This window comes from Moschus berezovskii, chromosome 19 (genome assembly GCF_049115385.1).
Source record: "Moschus berezovskii isolate FMDL1 chromosome 19, NW_MosBer_1.0, whole genome shotgun sequence".
NCBI classification, from domain to species: Eukaryota; Metazoa; Chordata; class Mammalia; order Artiodactyla; family Moschidae; genus Moschus; species Moschus berezovskii.
The window spans coordinates 40,635,760-40,659,914 of record NC_142478.1 but is presented as its reverse complement, the minus strand read 5'-3'; the positions used below and the strand labels follow the sequence as shown (position 1 = coordinate 40,659,914).

General features: G+C 38.3%; 1 pseudogene; it reads right to left on the bottom strand.

Annotated features, from left to right (window-relative positions):
- LOC129542298 (securin pseudogene) overlaps nucleotides 1-24,155 on the bottom strand; it is a 39,618-nt pseudogene that overhangs the window by 11,328 nt on the left and 4,135 nt on the right.

The window sequence follows — 24,155 nt, the reverse complement described above, 5'->3', positions numbered from 1 at the left end:
AGCCATTCTGACTGGTGTGAAATGGTATCTCATTGTGGTTTTGATTTGCATTTCTCTGATGATGAGGGATGTTGAGCATTTTTTCATGTGCTTGTTAGCCATCTTTATGCCTTCTTTGGAGAAATGTCTGTTTAGTTCTTTGGCCCATTTTTTGATTGGGTCACTTAGTTTTCTGGAATTGAGCTTCAGGAGCTGCTTGTATATTTTGGAGATTAATCCTTTATCAGTTGCTTCATTTGCTATTATTTTCTCCCATTCTGAAGACTGTCTTTTCACCTTGCTTAGCGTTTCCTTTGCTGTGCAGAAGCTTTTGATTTAAATTAGGTCCCATTTGTTTATTTTTGCTTTTATTTCCAATATTCTGGGAGGTGGGTCTTGGAGGATCCTGCTGTGATTTATGTCAGAGAGTGTTTTGCCTACGTTCTCCTCTAGGAGTTTTGTAGTATCTGGTCTTACATTTAGCTCTCTAATCCATTTTGAGTTTATTTTGGTGTATGGTGTTAGGAAGTGTTCTAGTTTCATTCTTTTACAAGTGGCTGACCAGTTTTCCCAGCACCACTTGTTAAAGAGACTGTCTTTTCTCCATTTTATATTCTTGCCTCCTTTGTCGAAGATAAGGTGTCCATAGGTGCGTGGATTTATCTCTGGGCTTTCTATTTTGTTCCATTGATCTATATTTCTGTCTTTATGCCAGTACCATACTGTCTTGATGACTGTGGCTTTGTAGTAGAGCCTGAAGTCTGGCAGGTTAATTCCTCCAGTTCCATTTTTCTCCTTCAAGATTGCTTTGGCTATTCGAGGTTTTTTTGTATTTCCATACAAACTGTGAGATTATTTGTTCTAGTTCTGTGAAAAAGATCGTTGGTAGCTTGATAGGGATTGCATTGAATGTATAAATTACTTTGGGTAGTATACTCATTTTTACAATATTTATTCTTCCAATCCACGAACACGGTATATTTCTCCATCTATTAGTGTCTTCTTTGATTACTTTCACTAGTGTTTTATAGTTTTCTATGTACAAGTCTTTTGTTTCCTTAGGTAGATATATTCCTAAGTATTTAATTCTTTTCGTTGCAACAGTGAATGGAATAGTTTCCTTAATTTCTATTTCTTTGACCTATTCATTTAAATAGAGCTTCTCATCTTCCCCCCTTGCTATTCTCTGAAACTCTGCCTTGTGTTTCTTTCCGTTTTCCTTACTTTCCAGTTCTCTTTTTTCCTCAGCTATTTGAAAGACTTCTCAGACAACCTCTTTGCCTTCTTACATTTATTTTTGGGGGGATGGTTTTGATCACTGCCTTCTGTAGTGTTGTGAACTTCCATCCGTAGTTCTTTGGGCACTCTGGCTACCAGATATAGTTCCTTGAATCTATTTGTCACCTCCACTGAATAATCATAAGGGATTTGATTTCGATTATACGTGAATGGCCTAGTGATTTTCCCTGCTTTCTTTCAATTAAAAGATGAATTTTGCAATAACGAGCTCATGATCTGAGCTATAGACAGCTCCAGGTCTCATTTTTGCTGACTATATAGAGCTTTCCATCATCATCTGCAAAGAATATAATCAATCTTATTTGGGTATTGACCATTTGATGATGTCCATGTGTAGAGTAGCCTTTTGTGTTGTTGTAAGACATTGTTTGCTATAACCAGTGTTTTCTCTTGACAACACTATGTTAGCCTTTACTCTGCTTCATAACCAAACTTACCTGTTACTCCAGGTATCTCTTGTCTTCCTATTTTTGTATTCCAGTCTCCTATGAAGAAAAGGATATATTGTTTTGGTGTTAGTTCTAGAAAGTCTTGCAGGTCTTCACAGAACCCGTCAACTTCAACTTTTTTAGTATCAGTTGTTGGGGCTCAGACTTGGATTTCTGATGTTGAATGATTTGCCTTGAATATGAACCAAGCTCATTCTGCTGTTTTTGAGCTTGTCCCCATGTACTGAATTTTAGACTCTTTTGTTGACTATGAGGGCTATTCCATTTCTTCTAAGGGATTCTTGCCCACATTAGTAGATATAATGATCATTTGAATTAAATGTTCCCATTCCCTTCCATTTTAGGTCACTGATTCCTGAGACATTGACATTCACTCTTGCCATCTCCTGCTTCACCACTTCCAATTTACTCTGATTCATGGACCCAACACTCCAGGCTTGCAATATTGTTCTTATAGCACTGGACTTTACTTTCATCACCAGACACATCCACAATTGAGCTTCATTTCCACGTTGGCACAGTTGCTTCATTTTTTCTGGAGGTATTAGTAATTGCCCTCTGCTCTTCCCCAGTAGCATATTGGACACTTTCCAATGGGAGGAGTTCACTTTCTACTGTCATACCTTTTTACCCTTTCATAATTTTCATGGGATTCTCATGGCTAGAATAGACTTATTTGCCATTCCCTCCTCCAGGTAATGAAGGCACTTCAATTGGAAAAAAAACAAAACAAAAAAGAACCTCTGCAGCAACAGAGAAAAAAAAATCTCTATAGATCAATTTAAGAACTAATGTCCTTACTCAGCTGTGTGTTTAAATCAATGGACATAATATGCCTTTTCTAGTATTTATGACTCCTTTGATTTTTTTCTTCAATATCTTATTTTCTATATATGAATTATATACAAGTGTTGTTAGATTTATCCCTCATATTTCACTATTTCTGGAACAATTTTAAATGTTTTTGAATCCTTAATTTCAGTCTTCACTGGTTCATTTAAATATGTAGAAATGCAAATGATCTGTGTGTATTGATCTTGTATCTTATGACCACACTGAATTCACGTGTCATTTCTAGAAACTTTCTTGCAGATTTCTTGAAATTTTCAACATATAAATTATGTCATCTGAATATTTCTCCTTTCATCTCCATCAGTTTTCACTTTATCATACAACACTGTTACTGAGATAAAATGCAATGCCACAAAACTCAGCTGCTTAAGTGTACAATTGAATAATTTTAATATATCTTAGTTGTGCAAATACAATCATAATCAATCATAGAAGACATTCATCACCTTAAAAGAAAATCTGTTATTAGAGATTATGCCACCCAATCCTCCCTGAACCTATAATATACTTCTATATCTCCCTAGCTTTGTATTTTAGAAATTTTATATGAATGGAATTGTTCAAGATATGGTCTTTTATGACTGGCTTTATTTAATTAGCATAATGTTTCAAAGTTTGCCCATTTTAAAGTAGGTAACTATTCATTCTTTTATGATTGATAATTACATGGCTATCCTATGTTATAATTATTCCTTAACTGGATGTTAAACATCTGAATATATCCACATTTTGCCTGTTATGAGTGATGCTGCTATGAACAATTGTATACATGGTTTTTTGTATGTCTCTATTTTAAGTCTTGATTGTGTACCTAGAAGTGGGATCCTTGAGTCATTTGATAATTCTGTATCAATATTTTTTGAAGTTTACAGATCATTTTTACAAAGTGCTTATAATATTTTACATTCTCACCAGAAGTGTAAGAGATGTCTTATTTTTCCACAAACACACCAATGGTAGTTATTTTTTCATTCTGATTATGTTAGTTGGTGTGAAGTGGAATCTCATTGTGGATTTTATTAGCATTTCCTTCATAGATAATTATCTTCTGTAGTTTTTCATGGGTAGACTGGCCATTTTTATACTGTCTTTTTATTGTTTTTACAAGTCAATTGAGATGTAATTGACATTTTATTGTATACATTTGTTATTTTTTATAAAACTTCAGTTCAGTTCAGTCACTCAGTCGTGTCCGACTCTTCGCAACCCCATGAATCACAGCACGCCAGGCCTCCCTGTCCATCACCAACTCCTGGAGTTCACTCAAACTCATGTCCATTGAGTCGGTGATGCCATCCAGCCATCTCATTCTCTGTTGTCCCCGTCTCTTCCCACCCCCAATCCCTCCAAGCATCAGACTCTTTTCCAGTGAGTCAACTTGTTGCATGAGGTGGCCAAAATATTGGAGTTTCAGCTTTAACATCAGTACATCCAATGAATACCCAGGATTGATCTCCTTTAGTGTTAAAGGACCAATAATACTATTACAGCATATTGTCTGATAAAATTCATTAACAAGTCAATTAAAAGAATAGGGAGTGAGCATGCATTTATACTATATTTAGTAATTATATAATAGCCATTATCATGCTTTTTTTTCTTGTAAATTCACATTATTGTCTGGGTTCTTATGCCTTTATTTTGAAAACAATTCCTTTAGAATTTATTTTAAACTAGTTCTTTAAGCAAATGATTCTCTAAATTATGTTTGTATGAAAATATTTCATTTTAAAATTTCTTTATATTATAATTTGAAATAAAATTTTGCTGGATATAAAATTCTTGTTGACAATATTTCAGCATTTTAAATATGTCATATTGACAGTATGACATATGTCATACTTGCTTCCATTGTTTGTGATAATTCATCATTGTTAACATTACTGGTGTTGTCATAAGGGCAATGTCATTTTCCTCTTGCTTTGACTTGTGTCTGTCACTGGCTGTCAAAAAATTTACTATGGCAAGCCTGATGTGGATATTTTTGTATTTGTACTATTTGCATTTTATTGGTAGGTTAATGTTTCCATTAAATTTTGGAATTTTCATCTCTTATTTCTTCAATAAATTTCTTTTATTCTCTTAATCCTATTGCATGTATGTTGATGTTTTTAGTGATGCACCATTTTTATCTTAGACTCTTTTCTTTTGTCTTTATTTTCTGTTGTATCATTTGTAGTATTTTACAATCATTATGAATCTATTTTCAGTGTAGTAGTTTTTGGGTACTGTACTTTTCAACTCTAGAAATTCAGTTTTTTAAAAAAGAAATTTGTCTTTATTGTTCTTCTTTCTTTGGTAGGACATTGTTATTATCTTTCCTTTGATGTTTTTAAAGCATAGCTTCTCTTAGTTCTTTGAAGATATTTAAAACAGCTGCTTTGAAACTCTGCTTAATCAGTAAAACAGTTGGGGCCCAAAATATTTTCTGTTTCAGTTCAGTTCAGTTCAGTTGCTCAGTCGTGTCTGACTCTTTGCAACCCCATGAATCACAGCACACAAGGCCTCCTGTCTATCACCAACTCCCGGAGTTCACTCAAACTCATGTCCATCGAGTCGGTGATGCCATCCAGCCATCTCATTCTCTGTCGTCCCCTTCTCCTCCTGCCCCCAATCCTTCCCAGCATCAGAGTCTTTTCCAGTGAGTCAACTCTTCACATGAGGTGGCCAAAGTATTGGAGTTTCAGCTTTAGCATCAGTCCTTCCAATGAACACCCAGGACTGATCTCCTTTAGAATCCCTCCCCTAATTTAAGTCACGTGTTTTTTTTCTTTGTATGTACATTTTTGTTGTTTTTAAAAGTAAGACAGTTTAGGTAACATGGCAAATGCACATACTGTTTAGCAGAGCTTCTTGTAGTTTTTATTCATTTATGACTTTATTGGATTATTAGAGTAAGATATAGTCCACCCTGATGCTAGGAAAGATTAAAGGCAGGAGGAGAAGGGGATAACAGAGGATAAAGTGGTTGGATGGCATCACTGACTTGATGGACATGAGTTTGGGCAAGCTCTGAAAGTTGGTGATGGAAAGGGAAGCCTGGTTTGCTGTAGTCCTTGGGGTTACAAAAAGTCAAAGAGTTACAAAGAGTTACTGGGCGACTGAACTGAACTGATAGTCCACTCACACAAGTTGAAGTCTAATGCTACGACTGTTTCTTTGTCTGATCTCTGTATTAATCTGTCTTTGTTGTATCATACCAAATTACTAGGCTCCAGTAATTGCTGGCTGATTTCACTATTGTTTCAATAAACCCTGGGGACAATTTGCTCAAACGTCTGCTCAAATTACAATCAGAATTTTTTTTTGAGAAGTTCTGCGATTCATCTCTGTGATTTGCTCTGAACTCGGGGTGGGGGAGGGAGGCTTTTCTTAGATGTGCATTTCTATGATTCTCTCTAGTAAAATTGTTGGCCTACAATTTGTAAATTGTAAACTTTTTTTTAATTTTTATTTTTTTGAAGAGTCTGTTAAACAAAGAGTTGCTTTGTTAATATGCACAATTAATACAAACTATAAAGTGCGAAGAAATTTTAATACCTAAGTCATAGCAAGCAGGTGGAAATTCAACATCCAGGGTCAATAGAATACTTGGGAGGACTGCAAAAGATTAGACTCCCTTGGTGGAGGGCACATTTTCAGAGATGAAGTGGGTGCAGGTGTAACAGCTTTTCAAGTTCCCTCTCATCACAGAGGATCATCAGCAGCACTCCATTCAAGGAAAAGTGTGCTATCTGGTCCTCTTCAGGCAGGACAAAACTCAAAATCTAGTGTATTGAAGAGGAGGGATTTTTCTATTTCCGGATCAATGTTAACTGTGGTAGGCACTGAGCTTTTTGCTTTAATGACCTTCTCAGTCATGTTTTTGGTAGAGAAGGTTGTGTTTCTATCTGAGTGGTTCACTAGTCTTTCTTGACTTTTCTGAGGTTGACAGTTTCCAGTGCTTTTCTGGCAGCTCTGGGTATGGTGGGTGGAGCATCAACATTTTGCCAACATGTGGTGTTGAAATCTAAGATCTTCGCTCTAAAATTTTACAGAAGGCTCAGACCCCAGCTTCACTTTGTAAATTGTGAGTTACCAATTGCTTACAGTTCACATCTTTACCATTTTAAGAGTGCTCTTTAATCTTAATTTCCTCATATTCTGTTTCAAATAAAGTCAGGTTTTTTGTGGGTAATTTTGGAGCTATATTTATTCTTATGGCTTCCTTCCCTCTTGTGACAAGCATCAAGTTACTTTCTGGAACTGGGAGTAGGGACAGTAACTCACCTTTCTTGGGGTGACACTAGGCTGATGATACAGTCTCCAGTGCAGAGGTCCCAACCTTTTTTGGCACTGCTGCTGCTGCTGCTAAGTCGCTTCAGTCGTGTCCAATTCTGTGCCACCCCATAGACGGAAGCCCACCAGGCTCCCCCATCCCTGGGATTCTCCAGGCAAGAACACTGGAGTGGGTTGCCATTTCCTTCTCCAATGCATGAAAGAGAAAAGTGAAAGTGAAGGCGCTCAGTTGTGTCTGACTCTTCACGACCCCATGGACTGCAACCTACCAGGCTCCTCTGTCCATGGGATTTTCCAGGCAAGAGTGGATTGATTGGCAGTAGGGATTGATTTAATGGAAGATAATTTTTCTGTATCAGGGGTGGGAGGATAATTGGGGATGACTAAGTGCATTACATATATTGTGCACTTTATTTCTAATCTAATGTCACTGATGATCTGACAGGAGGTATTGGCCCATGGCATGGAAGTTGGGGACCCCTGCTCTAGTTTTCTTGATTTTTTTTTTCACCTTACCTGAAGGTCTAACTTGCAAGTAAATTGGGCCAATGCTGAACAAGGCCCCAGTATTTTCAGCTTGTCTAGACTAGGGCTGATTCTCTGTTCTATGAGTGGGTTGCTATGGAATTCAGTTGTTTTATTCAATATATCAGGTAATAAACGTTTTATAATGTACAACTTAAGTTGTATAGTAATTTTACCCAGTATGGTAAAGAGTTTAGTCTCTTCCAGTAGTAAACAAACCTACTTTTCATTTAAAGAATGTTTTTCTTGCCAAATATGACATGCATATACTTTGAAGTCCAGTAGGATTTAATGGAGCTTCTTCTAATAGCACTGGAATAATAGTCCTAATACAAATACAGTGGTTCAGTTCAGTTCAGTCACTCAGTCATGTCCGACTCTTTGCAACCCCATGAATTGCAGCACACCAGGCCTCTCTGTCCATCACCAATTCCCGGAGTTTACCCAAACTCATATCCATTGAGTCGGTGATGCCATCCAGCCATCTCATCCTCTGTCGTCCCCTTCTCCTCCTGCCCCCAATCCCTCCCAGCATCAGGGTCTTTTCCAATGAGTCCTCTTTGCATGAGGTGGCCAAAGTATTGGAGGTTCAGCTTCAGCATCAGTCCTTCCAATGAACAGCCAGGACTTATCTCCTTTAGGATGGACTGGTTGGATCTCCTTGCAGTCCAAGGGACTCTCAAGAGTCTTCTCCAACACCACATTTCAAAAGCATCAATTCTTCGGCATTCAGAATACTGAGGTAGGACACCTTATACTGCAACCCAGACATTTTATGAGTCAAATTAGTATCTATCCCATTATCAATATTTCTTATTTAGACAATTTTGCAATAATATTAAGCTCTGAAATTTAAATGTGTTTACCGTAACATATATAGATGACTGTCCCTCGTACCTAGATATATTCTACAAACTTCACATAATATAAATTTTCCCACAGTTGTCTCTGTTATGTGCATTTTTCCTGTACTTAAATTATTAAACATGTCTTATTTTTTACAAGTTAAAAGATCTTGTTGTTGTTGTTTAGCCACTAATTAGTGTCCAACTCTTTGCTACCCCATGGACACATACCAGGCTTCCCTATCCCTCACCATCTCCCAGGGCTTGCTCAAACTCATGTCCATTGAGTCTGCGGTGCCATCCCACCATCTCATCCTCTGTCATCCCCTTCTCCTCCTGCCTTCTATATTTCCCAGCATCAGGATCTTTTCCAATGAGTCAGCTCTTCACTTCAAGTGGCCAAAGTATTGGAGCTTCAGCTTCAGCATCAGTCCTTCCAATGAACACCCAGGATGATCTCCTTTAGGATTAACTGGTTTGATCTTCTTGCAGTCCAAGGGACTCTCAAGAATCTTCTCCAACACCAGAGTTCAAAAACATCAGTTCTTTGGTGCTCAGCCTTCCTTATGGTCCAACTCACACATCCATGTGTGACTACTGGGAAAACCATAGCGTTCACTACAAGGACCTTTGTAAACAAAGTAGTGTCTCTGATTTTTAATACTCTGTCTAGGTTGGTCACAGCTTTTCTTCCAAGGAGCAAGCATCTTTTAATTTCATGGCTGCAGTCACTGTATGCAGCAATTTTGGAGCCCAAGGAAATAAAGTCTGTCAATGTTTTCATTGTTTCCCCTTCTATATGTCATGAAGTGATGGAACCAAATGGCATGATCTTCATTTTTTGAATGTTGAGTTTTCAGCCAACTTTTTCACTCTTCTCTTTCACCTGCATCAAGAGGCTCTTTAGTTCCTCTTTGCTTTCTGCCATGGGGGTAATTTCATCTGCATATCTGTCCTCGTTAACATTTCTCCTGGCATCTTGATTCCAGCTTGTGATTCATCAAACGAGCATTTCACATGATGTATTCTGCATATAAGTTAAATAAACAGGGTGACAATATACAGCCTTGACACTCTCCTTTCCCAATTTTGAAACAGTCTGTTATTCCATGTTCAGTTCCAACTGTTGCTTTTTGACATAATAATAAGAGAACTTTTGGGGAAAAAATCCCAGGAAAGTTTAAATGGGTAAATATTTTAAAGAACAAAACTTGAGATTAGACATTTTCTGAAAGAATTCAAAAATGGAATTTCTAAATAACATACTTAGGTATTTCAAGTATAACTAGTACACGTATTTATTCTTATATTATGATTTTCTTTAAATATTACAACTTTTTTGGATGGTGGTATTCAGTCCAAATAATTATAACTGTCAGCAAAATTCAAAACTGAGGTAACAATAAAAAAAGAAAATGAATATAGTTGAATAACATAGTGAATATTTTTATGCACAATAAATACACGTAAGATAAATCAAAGGCAAGTTGTTTCATGTTGGATGTTGGAGTAAGCATTAATTTACCACACTGTTAACAGAAATTTTAATAAAGCTGTAGATAATTTCAGTGATAAATGGTATACTTTTTATTTGATGAGTTAATCTTAAAACTTAAATATTCACAAATTTTTTCTGGAATACTATAGATAAAACATCTTTGATTTATTTCATATAAACATGCTCTTTGTGTCATGGGTAATATTAAAAGGACCAACCGCTTCTATAACTAAATAAATATAATGTATGATAATTTGGATTTTATTTATATATGAAAGGGATCATTCTTTAACAAAGCAAATATCTTCTTTGCATAAACATTTACATTTAATTTGAGATGGCAAATGTTTAAAAAAGCATCATCTATCTAAATGTTCATTATGTCTATTAACTCTAATACTTTAGAGAGTTCAGTTCAGTTCAGTTCAGTTGCTCAGTTGTGTCCGACTCTCCACGACCCCATGAATCACAGCACACCAGGCCTCCCTGTCCATCATCAACTCCCGGAGTTCACTCAAACTCATGTTCATAGAGTCGGTGATGCCATCCAGCCATCTCATTCTCTGTCGTCCCCTTCTCCTCCCGCCCCCAACTTTTCCCAGCATCAGAGTCTTTTCCAGTGAGTCAACTCATCGCATGAGGTGGCCAAAGTATTGGAGTTTCAGCTTTAGCATCAGTCCTTCCAATGAACACCCAGGATTGATCTCCTTTAGAATGGACTGGTTGGATCTCCTTGAAGTCCAAGGGACTCTCAAGAGTCTTCTCCAATACCACAGTTCAAAAGCATCAATTCTTCGATGATCAGCTTTCTTCACAGTCCAACTCTCACATCCATACATGACCACGGGAAAAACCATTGCCTTGACTAGACGTACCTTTATTGGCAAAGTAATGTCTCTGCTTTTTAATATATTATCAAGGTTTGTCATAACTTTCCTTCCAAGGAGTAAGCGTCTTTTAATTTCCTGGCTGCAATCAGCATTTGCAGTGATTTTGGAGCCCAAAAAAATAAAGTCTGACACTGTTTCCACTGTTTTTCCATCTATTTCCCGTGAAATGATGGGACCAGATGCCATGATCTTTGTTTTCTGAATGTTGAGCTTCAAGCCAACCTTTTCAATCTCCTCTTTCACTTTCCTCCAGAGGCTTTTGAGTTCCTCTTCACTTTCTGCCATAAGGGTAGTGTCATCTGCATATCTGAGGTTATTGATATTTCTCCCAGCAATCTTGATTCCAGCTTGTGCTTCTTCCAGCCCAGCGTTCCTCATGATGTACTCTGCATATAAGTTAAATAAGCAAGGTGACAATATACAACCTTGACATACTCCTTTTCCTATTTGGAACCAGTCTGTTGTTCCATGTCCAGTTCTGACTGTTGCTTCCTGACCTGCATACAGGTTTCTCAAGAGGCAGGTCAGGTGGTCTGGGATTCCCATCTCTTTCAGAATTTTCCACAGTTTCTTGTGATCCACACAGTCAAAGGCTTTGGCATAGTCAATGAAGCAGAAATAGATGTTTTTCTGGAACTCTCTTGCTTTTTCCATGATCCAGCGGATGTTGGCAATTTGATCTCTGGTGCCTCTGCCTTTTCTAAAACCTGCTTAAACATCTGGGAGTTCACGGTTCACATACTGCTGAAACCTGGCTTGGAGAATTTTGAGCATGACTTTACTAGCTTGTGAGATGAATGCAAGAATATTAAATAGAAAACACCTGCTTGAATAATGCTACTTTCAGTTATCACAATTTAATAGCATTCAAGGCATACATTTTTGCCAGAATGATTTGAGATTCTCAGAAAGTTCAACATATGCTCCAAAAACTACTTTGAGTCCAATTAAAATAGTAATCCAATCATCTCCCATATGTTTATTTACTGCCTAATATGTGCTTACTGCATAAAACCCTTTTTTGTTTGCAGTATAGATAAAACAGACAAATATTCATACTCTTGTTTGATTGCACAGTGTGTATGTTTTGGATAGGGTTATATAGATAATAAACAGAAAATAACTTATGTAGCATGTTGGATGGAGAAGGCAATGGCAAGCCACTCCAGTACTATTGCATAGAAAATCCCATGGATGGAGGAGCCTGGTAGGCTACAGTCCGTGGGGTTGCTAAGGGTCGGACACGACTGAGCAACTTCACTTTCACACATTGGAGAAGGAAATGGCAACCCACTCCAGTGTTCTTGCCTGGAGAATCCCAGGGACGGGGGAGCCTGGTGGGCTGCCGTCTGTGGGGTCACACAGAGTCGGACACGACTGAAGTGACAGCAGCAGCAGCAGCAGCATATTGGATATTGATTCAGTTATGGCAATAAATATCAGCAAATGTGAGACACATATTCTGGAAGATGATTTCAAATTTTAAGTAGGGTACTCAGAAAAATCTCACTGGTAAGCAGATATGTGAAGAAAGTAAAGAGACAGTTTGTAAGAACGTCTGGGGAAAAGTGCTCCAGGTAAAAGGACCAGCAAGTGTAAAGATTCAAGACTAGGGATAATATTTTAAAGGAAAAGATAAGCAGATATGACTGGAGATGAATGAAATGGAAGTGCTCATGTGATGATCACAAGATCAGAAAGTTAATGGTATGCTTCACTGTGTAGTTTAATGTAAACAATTCAAGAAAATCCTAGGTTCTAAAAGAACAGAGAACTACCATTTCCTACCCACTGCCCTGCTCACAAAGCTGGAGGGTCACTCTGAGAGTAGGGAGGGACTATTTCCAATACCAGTTTCAGATATATGACTCAGATTATTTCGCAAATCATTAGGGTTGGGGAAAGGCAGATCATAAGAACAGAGAGCAACAGACCTGTTCTCTTAAATTCTGACTTTTCTACAGCAGAGTTTAAAGGGACTTAAACCTGAAGGCTTTTTTTAAAACAATAGATTTTAGAGGTAACCAAATAACAGGAAGTGGGTAGTTCCACATGGGTAAGGAGCTAAATCACAGGTCAGTTAATTATTCAGAGATAACCAGGAAAACTGACATTAAGGAAAACCAGATCATAAAACACCCTAAGACAGGACTCAAAAGCAACAAAGAAAAATATTAAATTAATATTAAATTGTTTAATTAAAAATTATGTTGCCCTAAATCAACAAAGGCAAAAATATTTTTTCACAGAGTGAAAAGATCATGAAAGGAATTTAAACGTAACCTCAGAAAATAGTCACCCAATTCAAAAATAAGCAGTAAAGTAAAAGAAGGGAATAGAAAAGACATGGGGAAAGAGTGAAAACGGTGGAAACAGTGACTGACTTTATTTTTCTGGGCTCCAGAATCACTGCAGATGGCTATTGCAGCCATGAAATTAAAAAACGTTTACTCCTTGGAAGGAAAGTCATGACCAACCTAGACAGCATATTAAAAAGCAGAGACATTACTTTGCCAACCAAGGTCCGTCTGGTCAAGGCTATGGTTTTCCCAGTGGTCATGTGTGGATGTAAGAGTTGGACTGTGAAGAAAGCTGAGCGCTGAACAATTGATGCTTTTGAACTGTGGCGCTGGAGAAGACACTTGAGAGTCCCCTGGACTGCAAGGAGATAGAACTAGTCCATCCTAAAGGAGATCAGTCCTGGATGTTCACAGGAAGTACTGATGTTGAAGCTGAAAGTCCAATATTTTGGCCAACTTATGCAAAGAGCTGACTCATTTGAAAAGACTGTGATGCTGGGGAAGATTGAGGGGAGGAGGAGAAGGGGACAGCAGAGGATGAGATGGCTGGATGGCATCACTGACTCCATGGACATGGGTTTGGGTGGACTCTGGGAGTTGGTGATGGACAGGGAGGCCTGGTGTGCTGCGGTTCATGGGGTCACAGAGAGTCAGACACGACTGAGCGAATGAACTGAACTGAACTGAACTGAGACCTATTTAAAAATAAATAAATAAAGATGCTGCTAAGTCGTTTCAGTCATGTCCAACTCTGTGCAACCCCATAGATGGCAGCCCACCAGGCTCTCCCGTCCCTGGGATTCTCCAGTCAAGAACACTGGAGTGGTTTGCCATTTCCTTCTCCAATGCATGAAAGTGAAAAGTGAAAGCGAAATCACTCAGTCGTGTCTGACTCTTAGTGACCCCATGGACTGCAGCCCACCAGGCTCCTCCATCCATGGGATTTTCCAGGCAAGAGTACTGAAGTAGGGTGCCATTGCCTTCTCTGAAATAAATAAAGAGGAAGATGTAATTCTAAGGATAATGATAATGAATTCAACGTGAATGGATCAAATAATCCAATCATAGTGCAGATGTATTCAGACAGGAAGGGAAAAGATCCAAATACACATTGTTAAAAGGAAATATACTTCAAATTGAAAGATACAAATATAAAATAAAAGGGTGGAAAATGTATGCAAAAGCATTAAGAAGGCAGCTGGAGACAAATGAGAGTTTACTACTGTCAGGCAAATGAGAGTTTATTTAAAAAAAAGAAGAAATAAAAGATAAAACTTCCTACAATGTCCCTGTAAATCGAATTCAGTTCTTCTTTACATGGTCTCCCAACCAGGTTTACCAGATTTCTGGCCTCTACCCCAGCACCAGAGCATTCTTTCTCTGTCTTTTATCTACCTGTGTCTTGAGACTGAGTGCTTGCTACCCTACATCAGAGTCGGAGGGTCTGGTTTCACTCCTCTTGGAAACAATGAGTTCTTGCCTGTTCCTGGGGGCGAGAAAAATGGCTGCCCCTTCCTTTAGGGGCTTAACATTTGGCTTCCTAAGCTAGAAGAGTCTCAGTAAGGGCACAAGGATAGCTCCCCATAGCAGCTGATCACCTGACTCACAGCACCTCCAGAGAAGCTGCCTCCAGTCTCCTGCCTGTCTCTGATCTTACATGCCATCTGAAAGGATACTGAGTGTATGAACTCCTCCTGTGGTTGTGCCCCTCGCCCCAGCCATTCCAAACTCATAATGTAGCCCATACAAGCCTTTAAAAAGTTGTTAAACTTTTTGCTGATTTACTAATGTCTGCTTTTATGTAGACTACCAGGCTCAAAATTCTTCAAGCCAGGCTTCAGCAGTATGAAAACTGTGAAATCCCAGATGTTCAAGCAGGTTTTAGAAAAGGCAGAGGCACCAGAGATCAAATTGCCAACATCCGCTGGATCATGGAGAAAGCAAAAGAGTTTCAGAAAAACATCTATTTCTGCTTCATTGACTATGCCAAAGCCTTTGACTGTGTGGATCACAAGAAACTGTGGAAAATTCTGAAAGAGATGGGAATCCCAGACCACCTGACCTGCCTCTTGAGAAACCTGTATGCAGGTCAGGAAGCAACAGTCAGAACTGGACATGGAACAACAGACTGGTTCCAAATAGGAAAAGGAGTATGTCAAGGTTGTATATTGTCACCTTGCTTATTTAACTTATATGCAGAGTACATCATGAGGAACGCTGGGCTGGAAGAAGCACAAGCTGGAATCAAGATTGCTGGGAGAAATATCAATAACCTCAGATATGCAGATGACACTACCCTTATGGCAGAAAGTGAAGAGGAACTTAAAAGCCTTTTGATGAAAGTGAAAGAGGAGATTGAAAAGGTTGGCTTGAAGCTCAACATTCAGAAAACAAAGATCATGGCATCTGGTCCCATCACTTCATGGGTAATAGATGGAATAACAGTGGAAACAGTGTCAGACTTTATTTTTTGGGGCTCCAAAATCACTGCAGATGCTGATTGCAGCCATGAAATTAAAAGACGCTTGCTCCTTGGAAGGAAAGTTATGACCAAACTTGATAGTATATTAAAAAGCAGAGACATTACTTTGCCAACCAAGGTCCGTCTAGTCAAGGCAATGGTTTTTCCCGTGGTCATGTATGGATGTGAAAGTTGGACTGTGAAGAAAGCTGATCGCCAAAGCATCGATGCTTTTGAACTGTGGTGTTGGAGAAGACTCTTGAGAGTCCCTTGGACTTCAAGGAGATCCAACCAGTCCATTCTAAAGGAGATCAATCCTGGGTGTTCATTGGAAGGACTGATGCTAAAGCTGAAACTGAAATACTTTGGCCACCTCATGCGATGAGTTGACTCACTGGAAAAGACTCTGATGCTGGGAGAGGTTGGGGACGGGAGGAGAAGGGGACAACGGAGAATGAGATGGCTGGATGGCATCACCGACTCGATGGACATGAGTTTGAGTGAACTCCGGGAGTTGGTGATGGACAGGGAGGCCTGGCGTGCTGTGATTCATGGGGTCGCGGAGAGTCGGACACGAATGAGCGACTGAACTGAAATGAACCAGGGTTAAATAATTCCTTTTCCTCATTAGAAATGAGTTTACCTGTTGAACTTGCAATCCTAGCTCTACACTATGCTCAGGCAAAATTATGATTTAGACAATTTTCCAACTTTTTCTCTTTATTAGAGTGGGCGTGGCTTTCTTTGAAAATTTCTTTTTTCTAACAAATGGCAGAAGCTTCATTATTTTTGAATTACGTTGTTACATTCATCCATAGATTCTGTACCTTTCAATTTGATTCCTTTTTTAAAGTCCTGTTTGTGGATACTTGTATATGTTTACTAATTTTCTTATTTACATATTTATAGATGGTTTATTTGATAATCTTATTTCTCAATTTATTTACAATGAATTGAGAATGTTTTCTATATTATTTTTCTTTATTAAATTTGAGTCTGTAGTTGGCTTTAAAAAGTACTACTAATTGTTAAGAAATAGCAAAGAAGTGATTTTTGGATATATGTAAGTGTGAAAGTAAAAAGTAAAAATGTTAGTCGCTCAGTCACATCTGAAGCTTTGCAACCCATGGACTGTAGCCTGCCAGACTCCTCTGTCCATGGGACTTCCCAAGCAAGAATACTGGAGAGGGTTGCCATTTCCTTCTCCAGGAGATCTTCCTGACCCAGGAATCGAACCTAGGTCTCTGCATTATAGGCAGATTCTTTACCATCTCAGCTATAAGGGAAACTGTTATATATATATAGAAAACAGCTTTTTGTTTGTATATAAATATATACATTTCTTTAGATGTTCAGTTCAGTTCAGTGTCAAATTCTTTGTGACCCCATGGACTGCAGTATGCTAGGCTTCCCTGTCCATCGCCAACTCCCAGAGCTTATTCAAACTCATGTCCATTGAGTTGGTGATACCATCCAACTGTCTCATCTTCTGTCGTCCCCTTCTCCTCCTGCCTTCAATCATTCCCAGCATCAGCGTCTTTTCAAATGAGTCAGTTCTTTACATCAGGTGGCCAAAGTATTGGAGTTTCAGCTTCAGCATCAGTCCTTCCAATGAATATTCAGGATTGATTTCCTTTAGGATGAACTGGTTGGATCTCCTTGCTGTCCAAGAGACTCACAAGAGTCTTCTCCAACGCCACAGTTCGAAAGCATTAATTCTTTTCTGTTCGGCTTTCTTTATAGTCCAACTCTCACAACAATACACAACTACTGGAAAAACCAAAACTTTGACTAGACAGACCTTTGTTGGCAAAGTAATGTCTCTCCTTTTCTATATGCCATCTAGGTTGGCCATAACTTTTCTTCCAAAGAGCAAGTGTCTTTTAATTTCATGGCTGCAGTCACCATCTGCAGTGATTTTGGAGCCCCCCAAAATAGATGTTGCTGCTGCTGCTAAGTCACTTCAGTCGTGTCCAACTCTGTGTGACCCCACAGACGGAAGCCCATCAAGCTCCCCCGTCCCTGGGATTCTCCAGGCAAGAACACTGGAATGGGTTGCCATTTCCTTCTCCAATGTATGAAAGTGAAAAGTGAAAGTGAAGTCGCTCAGTCGAGTCCGACCCTTAGCGACCCCACGGACTGCAGCCTACCAGGCTCCTCCATCCATGGGATTTTCTAGGCAAGAGTACTGGAGTGGCTTGCCATTGCCTTCTCCAAAATAGATGTTAGCATTACATTATTAAGTGGTAGTTATTATTCTTTACTATCTGAGCCACCATTGGCAAGAATCCACTTGCCAGTGAAGGAGACATTGGAGGCACCGATTCAATCCCTGGGTCAGGAAGATGCCTTGGAGAAGGAACTAGCAACCCACTCTAGTATTCCTGCCTGGAAAGTCCCAAGGGTTGCAAAGAGTCAGACATGACTGAACTAGTAACAACACACATTATTGCTATACATACTTGCAAAGCCTTACCTTAGCTGATTTAATAGAGTCTCCAGAGTCAAGACTCACTAGTCTTTTGTTTCTTTGATTTTTCTTACTCCTCTGTCATTTATATTTTACATGTCCATGGATGCTATTGTTAGTAGGTATTACATAAATACTTTGAAGTTATATCTTCATTTTCAGTTGATTATAAAAAACATATATATGGGTGTATAGAAGATGAAGATTCTGTGACCTGCAATCATTCCACAAACTTATACTAGAATTTTGTATATGATAAATTATATTTAAATAAATCTTATCCTATATTTAAGAGAAACTTAAAAGTGCTAACAAGATATGTTTGAATGTTAAAATTTAGTTCTCCAGTATTATCAGATATGCTTCCGTTTTTTCATATGCCCAAACTGAGACACATGCACTCACACACTAGTGTGGTTTTTAACTATCACATTATATGAACCTGTATGATGTGTGGTATATTTCAACCAGTATAGAGAAAACAAAATCATTTAATATTTCTGTCAACAATCAAATTTTTTAAACTATATAAAAATAGCATAGTATATATTATTATCCTTAATCTAATTGATATATTTATTTTTGCTCAACCTATAATAATAATTATTTCCCTAAAAGACAATTAATATATAAAGATGTGTATTGATCTAAAGAAAATAATGAATAATACTTTATTCCCAAGTTTGTATGTGGCACGTTTGTTATACTTATAATTTTTTGTTATAATTTGTTATACTATAATTCTGAACAAAGTATAGCACTTTGAATTAGAAGAAAAACTTGTTTGAAAATAGGTGTGTAGGACATCCCTGGTGATCCAGAGGTTAAGACTTTTGCCTTGAAATACTGGAGTGCAAATTTAATCACTGTTGGTTAGCTAAGATCTCATGTATCTCCCAGCCAAAACACCAAAATATAAAACTGAAGCAATATTGTAATCAATTCAATTAAGACTTTAAAAATGGTCCACATTAAATAAATGTTTAAAAATTAAAGAAAGTGAAGTAGGTAGATAAGCAGAGGTGTAGAAGAGTAATTCAATGACTAACCATTTGTAGTAGCTATATATTGTCATATATGAAGAGTCCCTTTCATGATTATCATGGGACTTTTCACTTGGACTTTGCAACACTGAAGTATGTAGATCGAGGTGTAAAAGAACAGTGCAGTTTTTCATGGAAATGCAAAAAGAATTTATACACGTGAATAAGAGGAACAGATTTTAAGTTGAAGTAGCAGTGTTGGAGAAGGCAATGGCAGCCCACTCCAGTACTCTTGCCTGGAACATCCCATGGATGGAGGAGCCTGGAAGGCTGCAGTCCATGGGGTCGCTGAGGGTTGGACACAACTGAGCGACTTCACTTTCATGCGTTGGAGAAGGAAATGGCAACCCACTCCAGTGTTCTTGCCTGGAGAATCCCAGGGACAGGGGAGCCTGGTGGGCTGCCGTCTATGGGGTCGCACAGGGTCGGACACGACTGGAGCGACTTAGCAGCCGCAGCAGCAGCAGCAGTGTTTTCTTTCGACATTGAGACAATTCTGAATCTTCTTTTAAAAGTGGCAAGCTTCACATACAGAGACAGTCTTCAGGACATTTATTAGAACAACATATTTGATTTTTCAGTCTGTTCTTTCTCAGTTTCAGTCAAATTATGCTATGTGCAAAATTTAATTATAAACTTGAACACAAGTCCCAAAACATTGACAATTTTATCATCACTGAACTCTGGTATAAAAGAAAAATAGTGAAAACTTTTCTAATTCACCAACTGTTAGCTGCACATTACTGTGAAATAGCTGTGTAGCACTGATTATATTCCACAGAGGCAGAGACATTTTGTTGATGAATATTACTGAGAAACTGTGCTTTTCTGTTTACTAATAGGACTATATAATTTATTAACTACAAGCAAACAAAATCATATTCCCATGCTAAGATTTAGCCTTCTAGGGGGATGGGAAAAGGTTACCATGATTCAAGTCTACAATCGTGAATTTATATAGCATGATTTTCAGAACATATTTCTGTGCTTGAAGATTCCAAGGAGAGGTAAATGATATTAGAGTGTGATTGCAAGAAAAATGAAAATATGCTTTTTTAAAAAATTTATTTTAATTGGAGGCTAATTACATTATTGTATTGGTTTTGCCATACATTGACATGAATCTGCCCCGGGTGTACATGTGTTCCCCATCCTGAATCCCCCTCCCACCTCCTTCCCCATCCCATCCTTCTGGTTCATCCCAGTAAACCAGCCCCAAGCATCTTGTATCATACATCGAATGCGGACTGGTGATTCATTTCACATATAATAATATACATGTTCAAAACCATTCTCCCAAATCATCCCACCCTCGTCCTCTCCCACAGAGTCCAAAAGACTGTTCTATACCTCTGTGTCTCTTTTGCTGTCTTGTATACAGGGTTATCGTTATCATCTTTCTAAATTCCATATATATGTGTCAATATCCTGTATTGGTGTTTTTCTTTCTGGCTTACTTCACTGTATAATAGACTCCAGTTTCATCCACCTCATTAGAACTGATTCAAATGTATTCTTTTTAATTGCTGAGTAATACTCCATTCTAAAGGAGATCAATCCTGGGTGTTCATTGGAAGGACTGATACTAAAGCTGAAACTCCAATACTTTGGCCACCTCACGCAAAGAGTTGACTCACTGGAAAAGACTCTGATGCTGGGAAAGGTTGGGAACAGGAGGAGAAGGGGACAACAGAGAATGAGATGGCTGGATGGCATCACCGACTTGATGGACATGAGTTTGAGTGAAGTCCGGGAGTTGGTGATGGACAGGGAGGCCTGGCGTGCTGTGATTCATGGGGTCACAAAGAATTGGACATGACTGAGAGACTGAACTGAACTGAATACTCCACTGTGTAAATGTACCAAAGCTTTCTTATCCATTCGTCTGCAGATGGACATCTAGCTTGCTTCCATGTCCTGGCTGTTATAAACAGTACTGCAATGAACATTGCAGTACATGTGCCTCTTTCACTTCTGGTTTCCTTCGTGTGTATACCCAGGAGTGTGATTGCTGGGTCGTATGGCAGTCCTATTTCCAGTTTTTTAAGGAATCTCCACACTGTTTTCCATAGTGGCTGTACTAGTTTGCATTCCCACCAACAGTGTAAGAGGGTTCCCTTTTCTCCACACCCTCTCCAGCATTTATTGCTTGTAGACATTTGGATAGCAGCCATTCTGACTGGCGTGAAATGGTACCTCATGGTGGTTTTGATTTGCATTTCTCTGATTGTGAGTGATGTTGAGCATTTTTTCATGTGTTTGTTAGCCATCTGCATGTCTTCTTTGGAGAAATGTCTTTTTAGTTCTTTGGCCCATTTTTTGATTGGGTAGTTTATTTTTCTGGAATTGAGCTGCAGGAGTTGCTTGTATATTTTTGAGATTAATTCTTGCTATTATTTTCTCCCATTCTGAAGGCTGTCTTTTCACCTTGCTTATAGTTTCCTTTGCTGTGCAGAAGCTTTTAATTTTAATTAGGTCCCATTTGTTTATGTTTGCTTTTATTTCCAATATTCTGGGAGGTGGGCCATGGAGGATCCTGCTGTGCTTTATGTCGGAGAGTGTTTTGCCTATGTTCTCCTCTAGGAGTTTTATAGTTTCTGGTCTTACATTATGTCTTTAATCCATTTTGAGTTTATTTTTGTGCGTGGTGTGAGGGAGTGTTCCAGTTTCATTCTTTTACAAGTGGTTGACCAGTTTTCCCAGGACCACTTGTTAAAGAGATTGTCTTTTCTCCATTGAATATTCTTGCCTCCCTTGTCAAAGATAAGGTGTCCATAGGTGCATGGATTTATCTCTGGGCTTTCTATTTTGTTCCATTGATCTATATTTCTGTCTTTATGTCAGTACCATACTGTCAGGTTGATTCCTCCAGTTCCATTCTTCTTTCTCAAGATTGCTTTGGCTATTTGAGGTATTTTGTATTTCCATACAAATTGTGAAATTATTTGTTCTAGCTCTGTGAAAAACACCTTTGGTAGCTTGATAAGGATTGCATTGAACTTATAAATTACTTTGGGTAATATATTCATTTTGACAATATTTATTCTTCCAATCCATGAGCACGGTATATTTCTCCATCTATGTGTCCTCTCTGATTTCTTTCACCAGTGTTTTTTAGTTTTCTATATATAGGTCTTTTGTTTCTTTAGGTAGATATATTCCTAAGTATTTTATTCTTTTTTTTGCAACGGTGAATGGAATTGCTTCCTTAATTTCTCTATTTTCTCATTATTAGTATATAGGAATGTAAGGGATTTCTGTGTGTTGATTTTATATCCTGCAACTTTACTATATTCATTGATTAGCTCTAGCAATTTTCTGGTGGAGTCTTTAGGATTTTCTGTGTAGTGGATCATGTCATCTGCAAATAGTGAGAGTTTTACTTCTTCTTTTTCGATTTGGATTCCTTTTATGTCTTTTTGTGCTGTGATTGCTATGGCCTAAACTTCCAAAACTATGCTGAATAGTTGTGGTGAGGGTGGGCACCTTTGTCTTGTTCCTGACTTTAGGGGAAACGCTTTCAATTTTTCACCATTGAGGATAATGTTTGCTGTGTGTTTGTCATATATAGCTTTTATTATGTTGAGTAATATTCCTTCTATTCCCGCCTTCTGCAGGGTTTTGATCATAAATGGATGTTGAATTTTGTCAAAGGCTTTCTCTCCATCTATTGAGATAATCATATGGTTTTAATTTTTCAATTTGTTATTGTGGTGTATTACATTGATTGATTTGCAGATATTGAAGAATCCTTGCATCCCTGGTTTAAAGCCCACTGGGTCATGATGTATGATCTTCTTAATGTGTTGTTGGATTCTGATTGCTAAAATTTTGTTAAAGATTTTTGCATCTATGTTCATCAGTGATATTGGCCTGTAGTTCTCTTTTCTGTGGCATCTTTGTCAGGTTTTGGTATTAGGGTGATGGTAGACTCATAGAATGAGTTTGGAAGTTTATCTTTGCAATTTTTTGGAAGAGTTTGAGTAGGATAGGTGTTAGCTCTTCTCTAAATTTTTGGTAGAATTCAGCTGTGAAGCCGTCTGGACCTGGGCTTTTTTTTTGCTGGAAGATTTCTGATTACAGTTTCAATTTCCGTACTTGTGATGGGTCTGTAAAGATTTTCTATTTCTTCCTGGTTCAGTTACGGAAAGTTGTACTTTTCTAAGAATTTGTCCATTTCTTCCAAGTTGTCCATTTTATTGGCATATAATTGCTAATAGTAGTCTCTTATGATCCTTTGTATTGCTGTGTTGTCTGTTGTGATCTCTCCCTTTTCATTTCTAATTTTATTGATTTGGTTTTTCTCCCTTTGTTTCTTGATGAGTCCAGCTAGTCATTTGTCAATTTTATTTACCCTCTCAAAGAACCAGTTTTGGTTTTGGTGATTTTTGCTATGGTCTCTTTTGTTTCTTTTGCATTTATTTCTGTCCTAATTTTTAAGATTTCTTTCCTCTACTAACCCTTCATTTCTTCTTTTTCTAGTTGCTTTAGATGTCGAGTTAGGTTATTTAGTTGGTTTTTTTCTTGTTTCTTGAGGTATGCCTGTATTGCTATGAACCTTCCCCTTAGCACTGCTTTTACAGTGTCCCATAGGTTTTGGGTTGTTGTGTTTTCATTTTCATTGATTTCTATGCATATTTTGATTTCTTCTATGATTTCTTCGTTATTAAGCAGCGTGTCATGTATGGATGTGAGAGTTGGACTGTGAAGAAAGCTGATGGCCGAAGAATTGATGTTTTTGAACTGTGGTGTTAGAGAAGACTCTTGAGAGTCCCTTGTATTGCAAGGAGATCCAACCAGTCCATTCTAAAGGAGATCAATCCTGGGTGTTCATTGGAAGGACTGATGCTAAAGCTGAAACTCCAATACTTTGGCCACCTCATGCGACGAGTTGACTCACTGGAAAAGACTCTGATGCTGGGAAAGGTTGGGGGCGGGAGGAGACGGGGACGACAGAGAATGAGATGGCTGGATGGCATCACTGACTCGATGGACATGAGTTTGAGTGAACTCCGGGAGTTGGTGATGGACAGGGAGACCTGGCGTGCTGTGATTCATGGGATCACAGAGAGTCAGTCATGACTGAGCAACTGAACTGAACTGAATTGAAAGCTTTTGATTTCTCCTTCATATTTGAATGAGATCTTTGCTGGATACAGTAATCTGGGCTGTAGGTTATTGTCTTTCATCACTTTAAGTATGCCCTGCCATTCCCTCCTGACCTGAAGAGTTTCTAGTGAAATATCAGCTGTTATCCTTATGGGGA